Source organism: Anas acuta, chromosome 19, assembly GCF_963932015.1.
Source record: "Anas acuta chromosome 19, bAnaAcu1.1, whole genome shotgun sequence".
In the NCBI taxonomy this organism is placed as follows: Eukaryota; Metazoa; Chordata; class Aves; order Anseriformes; family Anatidae; genus Anas; species Anas acuta.
The window spans coordinates 6423840-6447459 of NC_088997.1; the positions used below are offsets into that span (position 1 = coordinate 6423840).

General features: G+C 52.3%; 2 long non-coding RNA genes across 3 annotated transcripts; one reads left to right on the forward strand and one right to left on the reverse strand.

Moving 5' to 3' along the window:
• The first annotated feature begins 11022 nt into the window (after positions 1–11022).
• Positions 11023–12626, forward strand: LOC137842184 (uncharacterized). Its single transcript, XR_011088944.1, has 2 exons — positions 11023–11345; positions 11490–12626. It is a non-coding gene; the product is annotated as an uncharacterized lncRNA (long non-coding RNA).
• Positions 12627–15968: 3342 nt separating this feature from the next.
• Positions 15969–22174, reverse strand: LOC137842183 (uncharacterized). Of its 2 annotated transcripts, XR_011088942.1 has the most exons (4): positions 21973–22174; positions 21800–21879; positions 20644–21523; positions 15969–20495 (listed from the first exon to the last, which is right to left on the reverse strand). It is a non-coding gene; the product is annotated as an uncharacterized lncRNA (long non-coding RNA). The 2 variants fall into 2 exon arrangements; XR_011088941.1 differs by having other exon boundaries at positions 18971–21523.
• Positions 22175–23620: the final 1446 nt, after the last annotated feature.

Consider the following 23620-nt stretch of genomic DNA (forward strand, 5'->3'; position numbering starts at 1 on the left):
CGTGTCTCAGAGCTGATGAGCTGCCAGCAGCCAGCAGGGCTCCTCCAGTTGTGTCAGAGGGGGCTCCTGGAGAAGCACACACCGAGCACATCTCACGGCGGGTCTTGGAGCCACCCAGGCTCTGCCTGCTGTGCTGCTGGGGAGCCACGAAGCCCCCGCAGCCTCTCCTCGTGGTTTGTGACCTCGTGACACTGCACGAGGGCTACACGCCACGCTACACAGCCTCAGTGCTGTGGGGATGGAGCTGCTCCATGTAAACTCTGCCGAGCAGAGCAGCAGGGACAGAGGCAGGCAACGCAGCAGGAACACGAGCTCCTCTTGGGTCAACCCAAGAGCGCAGCTCGTCCCAGCCCATGCTGCATCCCCCCAGGCCTCCCAGCAACGTGTCCCAGCGCAGTGAGACACGAGCGGCCAGCTCCTGCCCATCTGCTTGGAAAAGGGCACGCCACTTGCGAGCTGCCCCCTTGCAACACGCTTCGCCAACGCCGTGCAACGCGAAGCAAAGCAAAGCCAAGCAAAGCAAAGCGCTCGCCGCCCCCCAGCTCAGCTGCAAAGCGAATCAGCTCCGGGCCAAGCTGCACTAATCCTCTGCAAATATGCAGGCTTTCAATTTGCTTTTAAAGTGCTTGCGAGGAAGGAGCTGTCAGAGGAGAGTGCCGCAGTACAGGGAAAGCAAAATGTTTCCCCCAGCCTGGGTGTTCACAGGAGCCCTGCAAGGAGCTAAGAGCCAAGCTGCTCACTGCCCGCCTGCCACCAAGGGGACCCGGCCTCAGGGCAGAGGGAGAGCAGGAAAAACACTTCTGGGTCTTGTGGTACCCACCCACAATGGCACAGATTGATCTGGAGATGGGACACGTCCCTGTTGGGAGAGAGGAGCCCGCTGCCAGCACGCGCTCCCTGCAGCCCATCTCAGCAGCTGCCCTTCTCGCCCTGCCCTGGAGCTGGGGATTTAAGCGCCGCGTGGTGATCATCTCCCAAAGCACGCCCATCACGGCTCTCCCTGACCCTTTTAGCTTCATCTCCATCCCAGAGCCTGTGATGGGGCTGGAGTGATGCAGTGCGAGCCGTGCCCGCTGGTACCCGCAGCCTTTCGGACACGTTCATGCCCACACATCCGCAGCTTCAATTTCGCTGTTTGCCTGGGAGGTTGGGGAGCCGCCGCGTGCCCCCTGGGCCCTGCGCACCAGCCCCAGCCTGGAGGAATCGCAATGATCCATTAGGCTCGTGGGGAGGCTGGAGGGAAAAGCACATCCTGGGCAGGAGGGGACAGGTGGGGTCAACCAGAGAGAAATTTGATTAACAGAAAGGCAAAATCTCTTGTGTGCCCCCGAGTGCTGAAATGCCCTTACCGATACAGTGCTCCTCCAGTCTGGGCAAGCAAGGGAGCTCTCTGGAGTAAAACACCTCCGACAGCCACCCCCACTCCTCAGCCTCCTCAGGTGCCCCTCAGAAAGAGCCCACCACCTCTCTGGGGTGCTCCCAACCCTCCCTGATCTTAATCCGAGCCCCCTGCAAATGCAGTTTTTGCTGTCCTAAAGACATGGAGACAGAAGCACCGCTGGTATGTTAAAAGCCAGCAGCTGAATCCTTTGATACTTCAGAGCTCCTGGTCCCTCTGGCTACTTGAATTCACCTGGAACAGGTAAAGGAAATTGGGGAACCCTCCAGAGACACAAATGCCTTTGTGCGGGGAGGTGACTGCTGTGTCCTCTGCCCTCCCCTTTAACTGCTGCTGCTCGGTGTTGACACTGCTGGGCTGCAGAGGCTGGGAAGCAGCCACGGTGCTTCCCTGCTGGAGGTGGAGGACACCAGCACGGGGCCAGGAGCTGGCAACAACCCAGCAACACCCAGAGGGACACCAGAGCGAGCCCCTCTGTGACAGCAGGACCCCCCGGCAGGATGGCCCTCGGTGTCCTCACAGGGGCAGGGATGCTGCCCGCGTCTCCTGACTTTTTCCTTCCTTGTGCACGGGCAGAAGGACAGGGCCAGGAGCAGCCCCCGGGTCAGAGCCGGGATGCAATGTTCCCCGAACACCACCTTGCTGGGAGGGTGAGCGGCGCTGTCAGAACAGTGCAATTAGCCACTTAATTCTTAATGTTAATTAACTTTCACTTGCTCTAGCACCTTTGTCAAGGTATCGCCCTGCTCTCTGGGGTGCTCTTGGGAAAGCAATTATATGCTAGTTACTTGCAATTAATTACAGCTTTAAGAAGGCTGTGGGAGGGCACCTCTTCCCGTTTGATCTTGTAAATGCTTCATTAAAGGCCCAACAAGGAACAGAATATTTTTGTAGTTTTGCTCACCTGGCAACCCTGTCCGTCTCCCCTTTGAAGAGGCGGTGGCGGTGTGTGCGTACACTTTGCTTTAGAAAAGAAGAAAGAAAGACCAAACCCCATGGAGCTCATTTGGTATGGACACCACACACCACCTCCGCTGCTTTCCCTTGACTACACAGGCTGCTAAAATTAACGCCGAGAGTCTCTGGTATTAATAGGGAAGGATGGGTGACACTTCTCTAATGAAACAGCTTTTCAGTAGGCAGGCTGCAAATGAAACCAAACTTTCCACAGGCGGTGTCTGCACACCTGGAAAATGTTGACTTGTCCAAACCCCGGAGGACGTTTTGACTGAGATGCCTGGGGTCGGATGCTGACCGCATTCGATCACCCAAGAAAAGCTTTTAAGCCAAGAAACGGAAACTTCAGGGTTTACCACTGATTGCTATTTAACAGAAGATGCTGAGGTTTCGATTTTTTTTAATTAAGCCATCGGAAAAAATAATCGTGTTAGAATTTTCTCGGAGCAAGTGCTGTTCTTAACGCCTGTTCTACCGCAGAGATGCGGTTCAATTATCCAACAGCTCCTTTGTTTTCTGCATTCTCACCTGGTTTCACAGCGAACGGAGCAACTCCCGTCCAAGAACGTTAAATGAATAATTGACACGGCTGTGACTGCTGCAGCAAGGAGCAGAGCCTGACCTCACCCCCTCTGAGAAAAGCACCACGACAAAGGGCAGCCGGGGCAGGGAGGGAGCGGAGCTGCTGGGTGCAGGCGTCCCTCCTTCGAGGCGCTGCTGGTGACCCTCGCCCGGAGCCATCTGCGGGCAGGGTGTCCCGGCGTCACCGTGTCCTTGACTCCAACCGTGCTTCATTGGCCAAAAAGCGGGCCAAGCTGGCCAAGAACTGCAGACCCTCTGCCAGCGAGGCCTTCGTCCCACCCTGCTAGCCCCTGCGTGGCCGCCTGTTCCCCCTCCTTCGCCCGAGCGCCGTGCCATACGGCGCGGTTCTGCTCTCCAGCTGGCGCTCGTGCTCAGAGGAGCTCTGCCTTTCCACGAGCATCCTCTCGGGGAGGGGAGAACACAGCAGCTCAGATAAAACTTCTTGCTTGGATTATTTTGGACGCTGTTGGCAGCTGGAGCGTGTCGGAGGTGCTATGAAGCCTGGCAATGAAGCGAGGGAGGGAAAGAGGAAAGAACAGATGAGGAGGGGAAGAAAAGAGCGAGTGTACTCGGGGCTGCCTTTGCTGTTTCTGCATCTTGTAGCTTATCTACTGGATGCCGAAAAATTTACTCTTTGTGATGCTAATACTGCTCTTGTCAGCACAAACGGCACGGCTCTGCCCTCCCTTCCCTCCTCACACGAGTGGAAGCACCAAGTCAGCAGAAGAGACGGGGCCACCGCTCCCCAAGCAGCCTGCAGTTGCAGGGACTTTTTGTCTTGTATCGCAGCTCCCCGCTTCCTCCTCCCTTTGATATGATGCAGGGAAAAACAAAAGGAATTGAAAGGAGACGCACGTGTGCTGGGGAAGGCTGGGAGGCAGCTGGGGTGCTGCAATATTGCCTTGTCCCTAAGGGTGGCATTGCTATCTCCTGCCCTGATGGGATGGAAGGGGAAGGCGCTCCCCCTGTGGGTGTCACAGGATCACAGAATGGTTTGGGATGGAGGAGACCTGAAAGATCATCTAATTGCACCCCCCTGCCATGGGCAGGGACACCTCCCACTACACCAGGTTGCTCGAAGCCCCATCCAGCCTGGTCCTGAACACCTTGAGGGGACGCTCTGCCTGCCACCCCGTGACACTGGGACATCTCTGGCTGCTTGGAAGCACAACCCCATCAGGAAAACTGAGAGTTTGCAGGCATGGAGGCCTCCCAAAAGACAAGGATGGGTGTTAGGAGGACTCAGGGGATCTGTGGGTAAGACAAAATGAGATGCAGCCTGCTTCCAGCCTTCATTAGCCACCTTGTTCATTTACCCAGCTTCTCCTCCCTGCTGTGGCAGTATGGGTCAGGACGGCAGGAGACAGACCCAGCAGTGTGTTGGGCAATTTGGCTCGGCATCAATCAGCCACCACAACCTAGCCCAGCAGCCTGGTAACACCAGCAGTGCCTGAGCTGACCGAGGGGACCACGGCCACCTCCTCGGCCGGCGCTGCTCCCGCCAGGACTGCCTGCGCTGGGGAATCCTGCACGCCCGCGGCCCGCGTCGCCAGGAGAAATGGGAGCCATCAGTCACCGGCGCCATCAATCTGCCAAGCCGCATCAAATCTGCCGTAAAAGACATTTAGAAAGAAAATTGGCATTTTGTTTTATAGCGCCGCAATTCAGCAAAGGGGGAAAGAGGGCTGGAGGAGCCGGGCTTCCTTGCACGGCTGCTGAGTGGCGCTGTGTGGGACTTGTCCTGTTCCCAGCCCCAAACCTGGTCCCACAGCGCCCACCAGGACTCCGGGGATGAAGATCGGCCTCTGGGCATGAAGATGATTCCCAGCACGGGTTCAGCAGCAGCCCAAGGCTTTGCAGCAGCACAGGCAGAGCCGAAAGCACAGCCCTGGCTCTGTCCCGCTAACCAAACCCTGCGTCTGGCCCTGGGGCCACCGCATCACCCCCGACCGTAACTGGTGAGCAGTACAGCTGCTGTAGGGGATTTTCCTCCTGCCTGGCCCCAGCGAGGCGGAGACGCTGAGTGAGCCTTTTCTGACACTTAGGGCAATCAAACGCCTTGCTCCCATGTGGGTTCTTTGGTGTCCAATAAAGGCCGAGCACCCTTGCAGCCTGGCAATGCTGTGGCTCTGCCGTGGTGCTCAGCACCACGTGGGAGGGGGAATGGGAAGCTTTTCCCTTCTTTCCCTCCTGACTCCATCCTCCTCGCCCCGACCAAGGACAGCCCACGTTCTTGGGCTGACCCTGCTGCACGATTACCGCTTGGATGGAGGGGGAGTCCCTACGAGGCAGGTTCCCATAAATAATAATAAGCCATAAAACCTGGGATTTATGGAGTGCCTTCCGCCAGGACGCTGCCGTGTACTTTATAACCACCGATGAACGAAGCTGTGCAGCACCCTGCAGAACACAGCCGCCTGCCTGCTGCGGGGGAAACCGAGGCAGGGAGCAAGGCAGCAGTTCCAGCGGGGTCACACCGCCATCCAGGAGCGGGGCTGGCAGGAGGAGGCACAGCACGTCCTGCCCCAGCTCCTGTATCGAGCTGTAAACTCGATAGAGGTGTGGAGATGACACGATTTATGGGCCAGACCTGCATCTGCCCTTCTCTGCCTTACCACCCGGGGACACAGGGTGTCCCCCAGCAGCCCCCCCCTCATCCCACAGAGGTCACTTGCTCCAGGAGGTCCAACCGCATCCCCTTTCAGGCCTTAGCTCTGATTTCTAGCCTTCAGCTTTTAATTTCTCTCCGCTCGGGCTATTAATTAATTCTACAAAGCACGTTGGGATACATTTATTATGAATGACACGGTGGCAAATAATCTCTCTGCTTTTATTACCGTGTGGCTATGGCAGATCGCCCGCTGATTGATGGCTCCTTATCCGAGCAGGACAGTGGCCGGCAGCCGGCGCGCGCTAACCCCTGGCTCACGAGGATGTAGGGCACGTCGGGGAGTCACGACGGGTTAATGGAAACCTGGGCCCCATCCAAGAGGAGCAGATCGGTGCCTTCTCAGCGCTTTGCCTCTTCTCAGGAGCTGATGTGGCTGGGGATGGGGCTCAGAGGCTCATTGCAGGGCGGATCACCACGCTGCCTCGCTAAACCCGGCAGGTGCTGGGGCTCGTGCCTCTGGCAGCGGGCACTACATGGGCACCGCCTGGAAATAAAACAGCCGAAAGCACCGCGGGGCTGGCCATGAGCTGTCCTGGCAGTCGGGGTGAAGGTGATGTTTGTGTAACAGAGCAGGGAAGGTGGTGTGGGCAGGAACCAGATCAAACAAGGGGTGAGCGGGAGCAGAAGAAGGGGCAGCTCTGGCTGGGGTTACAGCACAGTGCGGGGCACGAAGGGGCACACGCTCCTGTGCATCCAGCTCCCCCCCAGCAGTTCCGTGCAGGCAGGGGTCTGGGGAAAGCTGAGAGCTGCCAAGTCCTGCCAGGGCTGAAGCCACCTCTGGCCCACACCTGGGAACTTTCACGCCGAAAATGAGATATGAGGTAGCTTCGGGGTTAAGCGCTAATTAAGAGGGGTTTAAAGGCTTTACACTTTTAACCTTGCCATCCGCAGTGGAAACCAAGTGCCTCCCTCTCCAACAGATCTAATTCACAGTCTCCTGTGTGGCAGCTCTCCATCTATTACACAGACAATACTTCACAGGCGTGGGAAGAGGGCAGATGGGCTGAAGTAGCTGGGAGGCTCAGATGCAAATTTTGCAAGCCCGGTAATTATTTCATGGGGCTGAAGACTTCCACATTCCTGTCTTGATCATGAGAGATCAAGATGGGAAGGAAGGAAGGCTCCAAGATTCAAATGAAAAGTTCCATCAGCACAGAAAAAAAATGAAGCCAAATGATCGTCATCTTGATGGTAAATCTAATTAGGCTTGTTGCTGCTAGTTTCCTTTTATTTCCTCCAGCACTTTTTCAGGCAGAAGGACAGATGTCAAGACCAGCCTCTTAAATATCATTACCAAAGCAAGCATGGATATCGGGGAGCAAAAACTGTTTATGTTCTTGCTATTTAATGGCATAAAACAATACTCTTTACAGCAACTATTAGCTGCCTAATGGCATCCCATCATTTCTCATATCAGTTAAGTGACAGATGGAGCTGACGGCATAATTAAGCCACTAAGAGTCTCATAAATTACAGAAGTACCACTGAAGCACCAGCCACACCGAAGGAACCATTGCAAATATGATGTATGAGGAGCGCGAGCGAGCAGTCTTCATTAAGAGACCGAAACAAAGCCATTACGGGGCTTGGTGGCGCTGTGAGGGACCCCTAAAGTCAGTCACACTGCACTGCTAACGAGGCTCGTTGGGCCCAGCTCCTGCTAACGACCGAGCGAGGGAGGCAGCGGCCTCGTCTCATCGAGGATCGCATCTGCAGGGCCTCCGCTGGCTGCAGCTTCCCTTGCTTGGTGCTGGAGATGAAGGGATTTCAACAGGGAAAATGTGCACCTGGAGCAGTACCTGCAGATGGGGTTGGCTGTAGCAGAGGGTGGTAAAAACGAGTCTCCTCTCCAGAACCTTCCCATCAAAACCAGGGGGCAGCTCGGTGTCTCCCGCTCAGGATTAGGAAATGGCCCAGCGCTGAGGGTTGCAGGTCCTGCAGTGCTCCATGGAAGCAGCTTTTGCACCCATTGCTTTTGTGTTTCTTGACTCGCAGTAAATAATGAACCCTTTGTATCGCTAGCTGAACAGATTTGGTGGGAGTGGAGCAATTTTTGACAGCAGTAAAATTTCTAGTTCATTACGAACCTAAGTAAAGTTGTTCTCCTCAATCTTTTCTTTTCACTTCATTCCGGTATATAATAGGAAAATGAAATATTGAACAAAATTATATTGGATACTTTTGACAGAATTTTTTTTTTTGCTGTTTCGGAGATGTGAGAAAATTTGAAATAACTTTTCATCCATCCCCCAGAAACAAAAAAACATCAAGTTTTGTGCTACTGGGAGGCAGCGTACTGAGGAGCAGAGGCCGGTCTTTTGCCTCTGCTTGGGCCCGCGGTGTTGAAGTGGAGGAGATGAGGAGCAAGGGAACCGTGGGAGTCCTGCAGCTGGATTTCCTCTAATTCCCAAAAGCACCACACTAAAAAGTTAAGGCCTTGGGGAAGGGGGAAGCTCAGACAGCGATTCACTGGATTTTAAATCCACTTGGATCATCTTTTGGATGCCCTGGGCCCATGAGGAGTGAACATCTCCCTCTGGGTGTACAGCAAATGACTCCTCTCCTTCCCAGCTTCTCAGGTGGTTCCCTAGCGCCTGGGAGAACACCCCACAAAGGAGAAGTCACAAAGAGTTTTTTCTGTTCCAGTCCAACGCTGTGTCCTGCAATGACACTGCAGATCGTTTTATCCGAGCGTTATCCCTTGGAATTTAAACGAATTTAATTTACAAGAGCAAGGATAAGGGAGGAGAACGATGCATGGAGATATTATTTCATCAGAAGAAAAATCACAGCGAGAAATCTGTAGCGCAGACAAATAGAAGCACATTAAGGCTGACAGTGAATGATGTGAATTTACCAGGGAATTGTATAGAGAGGGTAAGGGAAGTGGCAGAATTTACATTTGGTGCCTGTGTTTATTGCTTACATCTGAGCATTATAAATAATAAACTGGGCTCGTACTGCCTGTGCTCTCAAGTTGTATTTTTCCCCTTCCTCCCCCTCTTCAGATCTCGTGGATTTTGTGCCACGAACAAAAGACCTTGGAGAAGGAGCTGAAGGAAATGATTTGCTGGGGAGCAGAGGAAAGGTGGGGGTAAGGGAAAGGAGAGTCACGGAACAGCTGGCAGAGAAGAACCCCCACATTTTTCCACCCCAGAAATTGCCACAAGTACGGTCTTATCGAGCGGTGCCACTCTGAGACCTGGTTTTCAGGAAAAAGGCTCTGAAAACCCCATCCTTGTAAAGCTTCCTGGATAAGGCCTAGGGAACGGCTGTTTCTTTTCTACCTCTGGCTCCTCCAGGCGCTGGACTCAGCCCAAACCTGCTGCTGCTGCACTTCAACCCCCTCCTCTGGGCTCTGCTTTTCCAACCTCGCCCCTCCTTTGGCTCTGCCGTGGCCCCAGCTCTGCCCTTTCATCTCTCCCACTCGGCCCCACGACCTCTGCTTCACACCCCTGCCCATCGCAGGGTGCTGGAAGCGAGCCCTCTGCAGAGCTCCTGCGGCAGCTAACGGCAAGTTATTTTCCTTCTTCCCCGTGGCAAGAAAGAAAGAGGAAATTTGATACCAATTTATTCCCAGTTATTGTTTGCGCCTCTAACAGCGGCTCACTGGGGAAGTTTAATCACTAGGTAGCTCGTTCTGCTTCCTCACCGAGCATCCTTTGTGCTGCGAGACACGTCGAGCATTGTGTTCAGGCCCTAACACGGGTTTCATGGCGTGAGCTTGAAAAATCATTTTCCCGGCCACTTTTATTCTTGAATCTTTAAGGCATTTTGTTCTTTGTGAATACCTGGCTCTCCTCCTTCCCAACTCTGCTTTTTGTGATCTGCTGTGACCCTGCATGGTCCGGTCTGAAGTCCCGTGAAGTCAGCTTTCAGAGGCAGCAGATTTTGGGCCACCTCCCGGAGAATCTGTCCACACGCTCCTGGCTACACTAAACACCTTCCAGCCCAGAAGGAGTTAAAATAAGAAACGAAAGAAGACAAAATCAGACACAGCTATGCCTTGATATGTAATAATTAGCCCCTCGGGGAGAAACTACTCCAAAACTAGCAAAGACAACTCTTGCATGAGTTGCTGCACAGGTGATTCGTGCAGGGACAGGAATGCTGGCATACCCAAAAAGCGTCCTGGAAGGCAGGCAGCCCACGAGCAGCAGATTTTGGGAATCCTGCGAGTTCAGGATTCATTGCATGAGGACACACTTCTCTTGGGAAGCCCCAGAAGGCAGCCCTGCCTCTGGGGCAGGTGTACAGGCCGGTCCAGATTTCAGTGCTGGGCTTTGTGCACGGCTTCCATGGGTGTAACGATCTGTTTGTTTGGGCTCTCTGTACCCAGCTATGTGCACTGGATTTTGGTGATATTCCCAAAGTCTTGGAAATCATTTCATTAATTATCCTGTACCATTTCATCCACATTCGTTTCAGCAGCCTTGGCTATGAAAAGAGCCTTCACGCACTGAGATGGGGACAAAGCTGCCCCGTGTGAGGTGTCTTTCATCAGAAAACTTCCTTCTATTTTATCTTCCTTTTGCTTCCGATGGTGCTGAGATGCAACAAGGCTCCCTTCAGGTAAGGAACAGGGGAAGCTGTCAAGGATGAAACTGTCCAAGGACTAGGGGTGAGAACAAGCTGGCCCAACTCATTCGGGTGCCCTTTCAATCCACCCAGAAGAGCTTGTGACACCGAAGCCAGGGATGTGTTAAGCTTCCTTTCTCCCAGCAAGACCAGCAGTGGCTTCTGCCCTGCTCCTGTGGGCCTGGCCACATCTCTCCCTTCTCTCCCTTGGGGCCGAGGGCCCCTGGGCCGGTGCTTTGTGCCCCTGGAGGTGGGTGACATTGGGATGTAGGCTGGGTGAAAAAAATCAAATTTATCTGCATTGGCAATATTCAGCTGAAAAAGCTGAAGTGAAAAGCAATATTCCCCCTGCCACACACGCACAAACCAAGACTGAAATATTTTCATGTGAGTTGTGCCAGGGACCGCTCTCATTCTCAGCACACCAGGCTCATTCCCGTTCCACACGGACTCCCATTACACACAGCCATACTCGAAAGGGTATAACCCTCCCACTTTTCATTTGGGGTTGAACAAAGCCTTTCACTTAGTCCCAAATGAAATCAGTGCTGATTTCTCCACGCACTAAAAATTCAAAACTACAAAAGAAAACTACCCGCTCCGACTTCATTGTGAAATGAATTCATTTCCCAGCCTGTTTGGGAACGGCAGGTGTTAGAGCCAGATTGCAATGCAGGTAGCAAATGAGCTCATCAAACTTTAGTTAGCAAGATTTCTACTCTGGACTAAATGAACCCGGTCTTGACTCTCTCTGTAGTCAGCTGAGAGCAGGGACAACGCCGCAAACAACAGCTCCGTGCGGGGAGCTGCGGCTGCAAGGCTGGAGCATGGCACCCTGGTTGCACCGGGGATTGCTGGTGGCAGGAGATACTTCCCCTAAAAGAGGTTTGGAGGAGGAGGCAGAGCCCAGGGCACAGGAATGATAAATCTCCCCCCAGGTTTCAGCTTAAATCCTTGACTCGTTAATGAGAAATGCAACTGGCACTACTTAACTGCACCGCTCCTCTTTATTAGCGGCCCCAGCCTTCTGCAAGCAGAGAGGAGGAATAAACAAAAGCACTGCTCACAGCTACGCCCGACTGACCTTGGGAAGTCAACCTGACCTCAGCTTGTCTGTCTAATGAGTCAACGACATAATTATGGCTCAGGAAGAGGCTGGTAAGTGCCGGGTTGCAAAGTGTCCCCAGCTGGTGGACGGCCTCTGCCACCGGAGGCGTTGCTCTTGCACTGGAGGCTGAGGGCTGCGCGCAGGAGGGAAGGGCGAGGAGAAAAAAGGTTGAATTTGGGCTGCCTCTGCCTCAGGAACCGCGCTGTGCTGGGAGGTCCACTGGGACATGGACTGACTTTGTGCCCAAGGATCGTCATTTAAGGACAAATCCACCTCTCCACCTAAAACCCATGCATCTGGGCTCCTTCTGCAGCTTAAGGGAAGATGCTCGCTGCAGTGGACTTTTGCTGTACGTGGAGAGGGGTCACAACCTCTGGGGAAGGTGCCTCTGCCTCTTGCTGTCCCTAGAGGAAGCCCAGAGGGCTGCCTAGGATTTAAGGCTTGAAGAAAAGGCACATCCAGCTAAGCCCTTCCATACAGCAGCCTCAGATGGAAAATCTCTTAAGAACAGATCTCTTCGTGTCCCACAGCCCCTGCTCTCCGCCTCGCCCCGCTGTATTCTGAGGCACTGGGGTCAACGCACAGAAATCCTGCTGCAGGGAGAGGCAAAACAACCGAAATACAGACTGAAGCAGCAAGGAGGTTTCCTTGTGCCTTTGTTTCCCTGTGTCTTTGTTCTTGCTGATGGAAGGACTCCGGAATTTGCCCACGATACGATTTATTTGCCTTTTTAAGAAGACATGCTTTTTTCCTCCTCCCTTAATCTCTCCTTCCCTGAGATAACATTGACACCAATATCCATAAAGGGAAATATTAAAACAACCCCTTCCATTACATCCTAATTTAACTACTTCCCCGTGTTGCATGGCACACCTGGTTGTCTTTGTCTGTTTGTAATGTGCTCCTTCATTCCTTTCTTGAGAGCCCCTCCATTCCATCAAATTCCTCCTCCTTGCACACTAAGCTGCAGATTACTTTTTCATAAGATGCAATTTCACCTAGATCTCATTACTTACTCTCTTAATGTATTTTCTGTATTTGTTTCATCTACAATTTCTCTTGTGCTCTGTTCTGCTGATAAAACAGGCAGTTGAGGTGCTGTGGAAAGCAACTTGCTGGAGTGCATTAACTAAAATTCTCCGTGTTCCTGATTCGGTGTGCGTTCTCTGGGCCTCCAGCCTGCCAGACAGAATTAGAGCTACGATCTGCACGGCGCAGAAAGGACCCTGGAATGCAGCCCACTTGATTTATTAGCATCTATCTGATAGTGGCATTTAAGCTAACCGGGAACCAGGAGCAAGAGGAAGGTGGGCAGGGAGATTCACTGGGAATGCTGGATTTTCAAGCCAGCCTCAAGATGCTGAAGTTCCATGAGGATGCCGTAGTGCTCCATGAGAGGTAGACTGTGGATGCCCTCTCCTGTAATATCCTGTGATATCCCCTGACCCTCGGTAGCTGGGATTTGCATAGAAATGGTAACTGCAATGCAGCATGGAAGGTGGGAGTCTACTTGGAGCCACTGGCCCAAAAAGGACACGAGGAACGAGCTGCCTCCAGACTGCAGATCTTGTCTGGCATCGTGTCAGCCTACCTAGGTGGAAACCGCTCCATTTTGCCTGAATTACAGCTGTTGTGGGCTGGCCATCTCCCGCTTTTCAAGTGTTTTGGGATAAAACTGAAGGCAACTTTTCTGGGAAGAGATGACAAAGTTGAGGAAAATAGCTATTATCTGAGAAAAGAAGTCACCAGAGTTTCAGAGGAGCCATCCTCATCACTCTGACACTGCACTGGCCAGAGTTACAGCTGTGGACCACGTCTGCCATGCAGCTCCCATACCAAAGCAGAGATACCCACCTCTATTACATCTGTGCTGCTGAAGGACCTGCTTTCCTTCTGGACTGCATTTTTATGGAGATCGAGGACTAAATACTCAGCCTGGGGGCCTTCCCTTGGGACAACGCTGCTGGCCTTCAGCTGACAGGTTCACCTTGACCATCACCAAGTTAATGAAACATCTTCCGGACGGATTTGGATTTTTTAACCTTGTTGGGCTCGTTTGGAGTCGCCGTCACGCTCCTGTGCCCAGAGCATGTTTAAGCCCAGTGCTGGTTTGCCCCCTTCCCTTCGCCCCCAGCTGCAGGCAGGCAGGGCACGGCGCCTCCGTGGTGAGATGTCTGCCAGGGGAACGCCAAGAACAGGCTGTTCTCAGAAAAGAGGTATTTGCCGTAAGAGGCTTAAAGTGCAAGTTTGGGGTCTGGCCTGAACTCAAGCCAAAAAAAAAAAAAAAAAAAGCCACACCAAAACCCCCTGTAATTACAGGCAATATTTTCACTCCGTGCGGAAGATTAACAGGCCAGGAGAAGAATTTAAGTCTCCTTCTTTCCTGAATTCCAATTTAATAGCAAATAATCCTGCCCCCGAATGCAAAGGAAATATATTACCCTGGAGAATTGTGGTGAAGTTCAAAGGAGGTCAGACAACAAAAAGGTCAAAAATTAAGCAGATGGCATTTTGTGATGGGGTATAGAAAATAAAAAGTGATCTGTTCTTCCTTTTCCGTACCTACACTCCTCCCCTACCACCAAATTCTGTACATATCCCCCCTCTTGTTTATTCTGCAGCTAAAATAAGAGTCTGAAGTCGCTAACACTCCCTGTTCTTCAGTGATGTTCAGGCAAGCACACCACTTTTAATGTGTCTGGAGGGAGGAATTTATTAAAGAGGCACTGCATTAAAAATATGCAAATGTTCCCGGTAACTACATGGGCCCATGAGGAAGCCAGATGAAATGTCATCCCTCCCTTCTCCCCTCCCTGTTTTTATGCACTAAGATGGTTTATGGCTCCTCCTGTTTTACACTGTAACTGGGAGCATGGCAGATATTTAATCTGTTTGGAAATAATTGCAGCAATAATGATTATTTTATTGGGTTTAACTACGTTCTAAAAAAAAGGCGATGCTGCAGCAATGACTCGCCCAGGAAGGAAGAAGGAGAAATGATGCTCAGAGTGTGTGTGCGTGGTTTTATAGCCACCAACGTGCATCTGGGCAGGCTTCGGGATGCCCGTGTGGATGCTGTGATCTTGGGGCCACCAGGCAATGCGGATGGGCCCAGACTGCACCTACCCCACAGCTGAGGAAGGCTGCCTTAAAAATAAGGTTCCTTCTAAGGCCAGAAGTCCTGCAAAGCAGGAGCCACTCTCTGCTTCGGTTCAGTCCTTTAGAGCTGAAGAAAGCATCTCGACCGCATCACAAGGCCGACAGCGTGTCCCTTCCCAGCTCCTGCCTGGACTCCCTGGGGTGCTACACAGTCTGAGGGCAGCTCCTTGGGGACATCGGAACTGGGAGAGCTGTGAGGGATGCTCTCGGCTGGTGTTTGTTTCTAGCACTCCATCCCCATCCTTGTCTCCCAGGAAGGAAGTTTTCTGCAGGCCCGGCTTTGCAGCAGGTTGCTGCACATCGTACACAACAGGAGCCAAGCTGCCTCTGACCTCTAACCAGGGCTGTATTTCTAAAATTAATTGCTCATCCTGAGTTTTGCACAAAATTCTCCCTGTCAGAGTGCAGTGGGACGGCGGGGCTGGGGGGCAAGCAGAGGAAACACCATTCCTTTCCCGTTGCTGCAGATTTCCACTTTGAAGCTGCTGTGTTACACAGCCTCCAGGCAGCTAAAACCACAGCGAGATGGACTCTGCGGTCTTAATCCCAGAGAAAACACATCTCTCAAGTTCTTTTTATATCTTCCCAACCTTCCCAAATCCCTGCCTAATACCAAGCTGCAGAGAGCTTTCTGTTTCACGTTTCCCCTGCTTTCCCCATCCTCCCCGTTACCCCCTCCCTTTCGGCTGCTGCAGCGGAGCTGGGCTGTCGGAGGAGGCGAACGCCAGCACAGCCCCACGAGGTCTCGGCGATGATGGCACGAAGGAAGGGCAGGCATTTCTGCACGTTTGTACCCTGCTGTGTTTGGTGGGACCTGTTCCAGACGAGGAGAGGTTGCAGAGGGCATCTCTGGGGGCTGCTCGTGGTGCGCAAGGAAAGGTTTTTGCCAGGGTCATAGCGAGAAGCTGCAGTGGGACTCGAGTTGAGACCACCGCCCCTCACAGCTCCGGAGACCTCGTCGGAGGCAGTGAGCTGTTCTCCTTCATCCCCTGGCTTGCTTATAATGAGCAGCACATCTTAATTAGAGGAGGATTTCAAGAGACCCGGTACCCTTTACTGTCCTCTCCCCTCTCCAGGAGCACAGCTCAGCCAGAGCGACCTGGGATTAGCCCAGCAGGCAAGAAACCAGGATGCTTTCTGAAGCCTTCTGCATGACAGCCAGCTGCTGTGAAACACGGCCTCCCTCCTCTCCCCACCACTGCCAGTCCTTGCCACGGTGTGCTGCCACGGGCTACCAGGGGAAACAATGGGATGGACAAAATCAGGGCACGTTTTGGATGGGTGAGATGAGTAGGGATGGGGGAAGCATCCAGGGATCCTGAACTTGATACCCAGCAGGACTCCTGGAAGAGGAGGCGAAGCTTTCCATCATGCAGCCCCGCTGCCAACCCCACCTGGGACCTTGAGGCTTTCAGGACAAGCAGGGAGTGACAGGGACGCCCGACTCTCAGGGTGCCTCGTGCACGAGGCTCCCCTAGCTTTGGGAAGTGCCTTTTCTCAACACAGCAGCTCTGTTTTCCCTACCAGAAAAACCTTTCCCTTTTCAATAGTTCATCCAGCCCTGGGTTGTGAAAGTGTCCTAAGCACCAAGTTCTGCCTCTCCCCGAGGTTTAATGGATAGCTGCAATATGTGAAACCCCAATCACTTCTGCAGCATCTATTTATCTCTCCCTGCCTGCAGTTGTTAAACCTCCATAAATACGTTTTGTGTCAGCAACTGGTGCTTAATTATTATATAATAACTGTCTTAATAAATAGAAATGAGAGTCTTTATTTGAGGCACTTCATTTAACAGATGAGACACCATCTTCCCTCCCATAAATCCCGGAGCAGATCGAAGTGTCAGAAGGTCCTGAAGCTGTGACGTGGGGTAAGGCTGCCACCCTTGTTTAGAGGACAGAGCAGGTCTCTGCCACGTCCTACCAGAGCAGCACAACACCCTCTTGTTTGAGTTTATGACACAGTTTGGAGCCTATCAGGCTGGAACAGTTTGTCCGATTAAAATTCACACAGCCTAGATGTGAAACTGTGCAATTATCAACCTGGTGCAAAAAAAAAAGAGCTGGAGAGTAAAACCGACCAGATGATCCAATCCCAACAGCCCCTTCCTGAGAGGAGGACCCCTCCCCAAACCCAGGCAGTGGTTTGACACGAGGTGTATGAACAAGACGTGAAAGGTTTGCCATGACCACCATGAACACTCATCCAGGCTCCACCAACACGCATTAACCGGAGTTTGTTGCTTGATGTCATCTCCTTTCATCTCAATTAACTTCTCATCTTTTTTCTCCCTCCTGACACTCAATTAAAAGTGTGACCAAAAGTTAATTACTCTAATTCGATTTAGCTGCAATTCCTGTGGGGGAATTGCGAAGAGAGAGTGGGTGAGGGGCTGGAGAAGGCAGCAAAGCCACGGTGGCTTTTTCCTGAAGAAGCAGTGGGGTTTGTGGAGCTCTGCTTACCCAAAGATGCCCAGCAGGGCTTGCTCGTGATGGGAAACAGCGGCGTGCAGAGCCCGGGGAGCAGGACTTGGTCGTGGGGAAAAGCAGGATCCTAACAGTGATCCCACAGGAGAAGCAGTAAGGGCTATCTAGGAACAAGAGCTGAAGAGCAGGACGATGCTGGCTGGCTGGACAGACAGACACAGGCAGGTATGGGCTGAGAGAGGGCTGTGCGTGGGGATGGACGGACAGAGGAGCAGACAGAGAAATCAGACTAAGGTGAAGAACAAGCCTGACTTCCCTGGCAAGCTGTCCAAATGGCTTCTGCTAATTAACTTCCTTCTCACAACACCCTGGCAGGGTTGCAGACTAATTAGAAACCCCTCTCCGATGCTGGGAAGCTATCCTGACTTGGCCACTCACGGCCGCAGCCCTCAGATTGGGGCCATATGGCAGCCGAATGTGCCAGACGAAGCAGCACGGCTCGTCGGGAAATGTGGGCAGCTGGGAATGAGCAGCCCGGCTCGGTCGCGAGCCCTCTCCAGTCTGCTTCCCTCGCTGCCTGCAAACAAAAGGGCCTTGAGTGCAAATCACAGGCACTTCTCGGCAGCCAAGCTGGGCCAGCTGAAGTCAGAGGTGGAAATCAGGACACCAGGCTCCCATCCCCGTTAAAGTCACTCTTCACTCCCTTTCAGTCTTCAAAACAAATAGAAAAAATTTGTCATCGGCAAGCTCAGCTACCTGTCTAGTCAGCCCTGGCCACAGCCATTAGTAAATAGACTGAGCAATATTCCCATCTGAGGCTGACCTGCCAGAACCCCTCGACAATCACAATTTCCCCTGCTGAGAATTGCCCATTTCTTCCTATTCTCTCCGACCGCATTAATCTATCAGAGGGATTTTAACTCGCACCCCCTGGTCAACACCGTGCCTTGATAGCATTCTGTCAAGGTCTTTATCAAAAAAAGGCTTTTGAAATTCAAAAGGAGGAGTGTGTGTATATATACTCTCTCATTCCCTTTTATCCACTGGTCTCTTAACTCATCCTAAGGATTTAAGTGGGTCGGAGAAACACAATTTTCTACAGCAGAAACCATGCTGACTGTCCCTTATCCTATAGAAAAGCCTAAATATAGACTCTGAAAGTCCCCACAGCTGGGAACGTGAAAGCTTCAACTGCTTTGAAGCTGTCTGAGACTCGTGCAGTTCCCAGATGAAGGGCTGGCTGGCTCTGCCAAAGGAAGGGAGAAGTCTTTCAAAGATGGTTGGAGATACCAGGGAGGATGTGGCCTGCAGGTTCTCCTTCTCTTCCTGCTTTCCTCAGATTTCCTGCAGCCACTTTCGTGCTTTGTTTGTCGGTTTGTGCTGAGGAGGAGCGAGGCCGTTCTGCAGCCTACACCCACCGGGGAAAGAAATACAGAGAGGGCCTGCAGCCAGGTGGGAAATGGCTAAATATCATGGAAGTGAGAGTTTGTAGCCAGGCACAGCGCACGAGCACGAGGTTTTGCTGTGACCCACAGATCCCAAGACCAGGATTTTGCCCAGGTCACGTTCAAACCTGCCGAGAGCAAAGCCCTGATCCAGTTCAGTTGGCTGCAGGCGCTGGGTGTCTCCCAGGGATCCCTCTGAGGCCACTGCTGCCCAGCAGCTCTCCTGAGCAGTGCAGGGGGTCAGCACGTGGGCTCCCGTCCTGCAGCTCCCTTCCTGCTCTGGCTTCCTGCACGCTGCTCTCCCCTCTTACAGCAGGTTATCAGCACCTGCCGTGCCACCAGGGGATAGGTAAGACCAAGAGTTATCAGCAGATTCTCCAACCAGTCAGTGACACATTTGCCAGCACACTGTACCTGGATTACACTTCCTTCTCCGCTCAGAGCTCGGATGTCTCCAGGATCCGCTATCCATTTTCTTAATGCAGCTGCCTGACAGTTAAATCCATGCCTCTGTCTATTAGGGAAACGCATGTGTTATGAGCACTGTGAATTTGGGCAGCCCTGTTAAATCTACTTGATGTATTCACTGCAACCCTAACCCCCCCCCCCAAAAAAAAAAGAAGTTACCTATAGGCTGGGCAGAAGAGCTGTCAGGCTGTGAAGGATAAGAGCATTACGGGACTAACGGGGAGCAAAGCACCAGGGAGAGCGGACTCGCCTGCATTAGGCACTGGGCAGCTCTGGGAAAACAGCACTTCTGCATCAAGTGCGGGGGAGGCTTTGGAGACATCAGGCTCCACACGCTGAGCTGGAAGCATTTTGGAGACGTTCGCTAATGGAGATTATTGCCCTGAGGGGAAATGGGAAGGCAGGGAAGGTACCAACTTGTGTTTACAGCTGATTTCAGCCCCACGGTGGCTCAGCTGGAGCCAGACCTAAAGCAGAGTGGTTGTGCGTGCAGGGCCGAGGAGCTCACCCAGAGTTCTGCACGGAGGACCCTCGATCCTTGACCGGAGACATCACCTCTGCACCACAGACCCAGCCAGGGCATCACGTCTCTCCGTTCAGTCTCTGGGTGCTGGTTCCTCGCTTGATCTCAGACAGATCCTGTAAGGGCTCCGGCAGTGTCCTGGGCAGGTCAGCGTGAGCTCTGAACTGCTCTCCAGGGAGAGCTCTCACCCCTTCAGCCGGCTGCAGGGCGACAAAGTGCAGCTGCTTGCCATTTCTTGCTGAACAGCAAGGTGAGGTGGTGTGAATAGTGCTTCCCGAGACCTGTGCGTATCCAGATAGGTGAGTGGAGGAGATAGGGAGGTCTACACGGAGGGCACTGTCCCTGGCTGGAGGGCATCCAGATAATGCCTTCACGAGCATGGGCTTCTAGAAGCCATCTACAGACTCTCTGGGCCACCGATGACAACTGTTTCTGCTGTTTTAGGGCCTATATCAGCTCTACAGGTCATCACCAAATAGTATCACAGTTAAATGTGGGTGAAATTCCCTTGGGCCCTGGCCTGAATGGGCCAAGATGTGATTTCCACGCAAGTCACGCTGCCTTGGCTCGGCATGTGGGTTTCCCTCCCACTCCAAGCTGCTACCAGGGCTGGGATTTTTGTTGTTTCTGTTTTTCTTCTTCTTCCTTTAACCTTTCTCTGAGCTCTCACTTGCTTCCTCAGCACCTAGTGTAATTGCTTGCAGTCTCCGAGGATCCTGGTGAGGATTTATGTAACGCACCAGGCAGCAATTTGAAAGGCTGCTTTTGGATATAAGAACTTAATGCTACACCAGCCTTGGGGAAAATGAGCTGAAATCCTTGGGAGGGTTGCGTGGTGGTTGCTGCACGCTGCTTAAACGAAGGGCTCTGGGGCAGCGCGGGCGCCTCTGAGCTTCCCCCCACCTTGCAGGGCGAGGAGGGGAGGAAAGAAGTGGTGTCTTTAGGCGAGTGGCTCGCTCCTTCCACGTCTCATTATGCTGCGGTTTTGTCTGGAGGGGGATTCAGAGGCAGCCAGCGAACGCTCAGCATTTCTAAGCAGTTGGGAGAGGGGAACAGAGAGAGAGGAAGCGCGGTTATTTCTCTGCCAGGCAGCGTGGTTTTGCTGGGGTTTCTCTCTTTCCTCTGCATTCTTGCTTGTGTCGGGGCCAGACTCTGGGGGTTCCTTTGCTGCTTTCAGGACTGCCGTGTGAGAAGGGAACCAGAACTTCAGTGCTCTTAATTATTTGGGGCAGGACAGGATGTGGGCAGGGATGGCAGAGAGGGGGCTTTTAGGAGGAGAGAGGAGCAAGGTTTCTGCAAGGCTCCTGGGCACAGTGGTCATATTTACCTTAATCTATTTTCCAATCATCTTGCTGAAGAAAATAACAGTGGAGCAATCAGCGCGTGTCTGTCCACCTGTCAGTCTGTCCCTCCCTCAAAGCTGTTGAGCTGATTTCAAGTGCATTCAACAGAGAATTAGGGACCTGAAAACTCGGCGGCGCCGATGAACGAAGTGAAGAGAAGCAGCTGAGCAGAGGAGAAAAGCTCCACTCGTGCCTTCTCTGAACTAGTCATTAGGGAAGCAGCATGGGATGGAGACGCAGGAAACCAGATAGATACATCGTTCAAGGCTCCAATTTCGTCACTTAAAGCTTGATGTCTTTCTAAGTGTTATTTATTTTTTTATTACTGCAAAAAGGAATGGAAAAGCCTTTAAAATGCCAGGCGACCTGCTCGGCTGGGGAAGCGCCCAGCATCCAGCTGCAGGCAGGAGCTGCCCTGCTTCAGTGGGAGGGCTCAGGCTGCTCCCAATTAACCAGCGAGGCCCATCAGATGGTGCTGGCAGGGCTAAATAAGCCCAGGCTCTCCTTGCTTTAGCATTAAGCCCAGCAGAAGATCTGCCACCCTTCTGCTTGCCTTGCCCTGCGCTCCCGTGGGGAAGACAAGCTGCGTCCCACAGCCCTGAATTTATGTGAGTGTTAACAGCAGCACCAAACCTTCCCAAATCGTCCTGTTCCCACCCTGCACCCCTCCTGCCCTGGCGCCCCTGCCAGGCACTGAGCCAGGCCTGGCTTTTCTTCTTCTGAGCCTGGAGCAGCCTTTGCACTTCCATCTCCCTGCCTGCAGCACCGACAGCTGCAGCCTGCCTAGAAATTACCGGCACCGGCGTATCATTTGCAGCATCAAATAAGCATGCTGCCACTTCCCTCTTCTCGTCCTTCTTGGATCTATAAAGAAATTGAGGGGGGGGGGGGGGTAAGAGGGGGGATGGCTAACAACAACAGCAACCAAAAAACCTCGAGTAAATTAACATTACAGCTGAGATTTTACACGCACAAAAGTCAGGAAGTTCAAAGTTATGGTTCCCCCTCCAGCTGTAATTCTGGCACACTGCACATATATATTAAGACATTAAAGTTAGCCCCATAAACTGTAATACAAAATACTACACACACACAAGGGGGCCAATCTACGATGGCCAAGGGAGCCATAATTCTACCTACCCTGACTCCTGTGCGTGCATTTCTCCCTTAAAAAAGGAATAAGTCAGCTCTCATTCACTTGTAATTCAAAGCTGAGGATGCTGAAAGGGAAGAGAAAAGAGAGATTGTTCTGACTGCTTCTTCTTCCTCTTTCTCTCTCTTTTTTTTTATTGCACAGGCTGTTGTCTAGTTACTTGCGATCAATGCTCTCCCTCCGCCTGACTTTGATATATCGGGAGAGATCTCAGATTTCTGTTCCCTTCCCCTCTCGCTTTGTAACAGATCCAGCTCTCTGAAGCACCCCGGCAAGGCACACGCAGGCAATAGATAAGGGATAGCCTTTGATTGAATTTACTTAATTTATACAGCTGATGGGACACAAGAGGAATATTAAAATACAAATTAGCAGCTTCGTATTTCACATGCATTGAAATCTCCTCAGCTGATAATGAGCTGCTGAAAACTTATCTGCCAAAGGTCTCCCCCAGCCACACCTCCTGCCTTTTCCCCTGAGATCCTCGCCTAAATGCCAGGCAAGTTGGCAACTCCAGAGTTAGACTTCAAGTCCTTAAAGGCACCATGACTCTGATCAGCATCTTTAAACAACTCTGCTGCTGGGGGGGGGCTTTTTGGAGCCTGTGCCCGCCTTCCTGCCCTGCAGAGCAGGACGGAGGGAAGCCTCCAAGCCCAAGGTGCTGCAAGGGGAAGGAGCAAGCTCGTAGCATCATGTAGGACCTCTGCTGCCCTCGTTCAGCAGCTGAGCCACAGAAAGAGGCTCCTTTCGTGAGCTGCATGAGACTCTGGCCACTGTGGGGCACAGCAAGAAGATCTCCCTGGGGCGGACAAGGGGCAGAGCGAAAGGATCAGGCACGGTGAGTTGCAGGAAGAAGTTTGACGGGCACGTTTTCCCTCCTGGATGCCCCATGGATGTGGGTAGGGGTGCACGGGTGCAAAGATGGGAGCCCTGAGGAAACTTCTGCAAAGATGTATTGTGCTTCCAACAGACATTGTAAGCTGGGTTTGAACGAGAAACCTGCCAATAGACCTGGCTTTGGAGTGGTCAGTAAAAAAAGCCTGCAGGTAAATGAAACCAATAATGCCAACCTGGAGGTCAAGCTGACTTTGGATGATTAAAATAGGTTTCAAAAGGCCCTGATGCTTCTCAGTCCAAGGTCTTTTACTCAAGTAATAGCCAAAGCCAAACAGAAGTGAAGAAATACTCTCCTATGGGATTCCCAGGAAGACAAATTTTGAAGTTAGGCTGATGGTGCCCGAATTCTGCATGTCAGGCCAGAGCAGCCATTCCTCCTGGAAGGGCTCCCAAGATGATTATCTTCAGAGCTGAAGGGACCGGTAACACAAGAACTGCTCTGCTTCATCAGAGAAGAGGTGCAGCCTGAGCCCTGCTAGTGATGACAAGACAAAAAGTAGGTGACATTCCCTGTAAGCAATGGATGCCCGAGAGCAGGACATGTCCCTGGCTCCCCAGCTCCTGATCACACCAGGCCCTAGCACAGACGGGGAACAAACACCAAACGACTTTCAGCCAACCTCCCGACTTTCACAAGTACATTTTCCAGTGTCACAACACAGCCAGAGAACCAGGACGCACTTTCTCCATTAAAAAGCAGTCTGATCCTCTGGCTTTTTCTTCCCATTAGAAAGTAAAATGACCCAGGGAATGACAAAATTATGCTGTCAAAAACAAGGCAGTCACTCTGAAAATCAATAATACCCCAAGGTGTTATTGTGAGTTAACAGCTCTCTTAGGCCCGAGGCGCAGAGCTGGTATTAATGCTGTTCTTGCCACCTTTCCCACCAAACATCCCCGCTGCTGCCGTT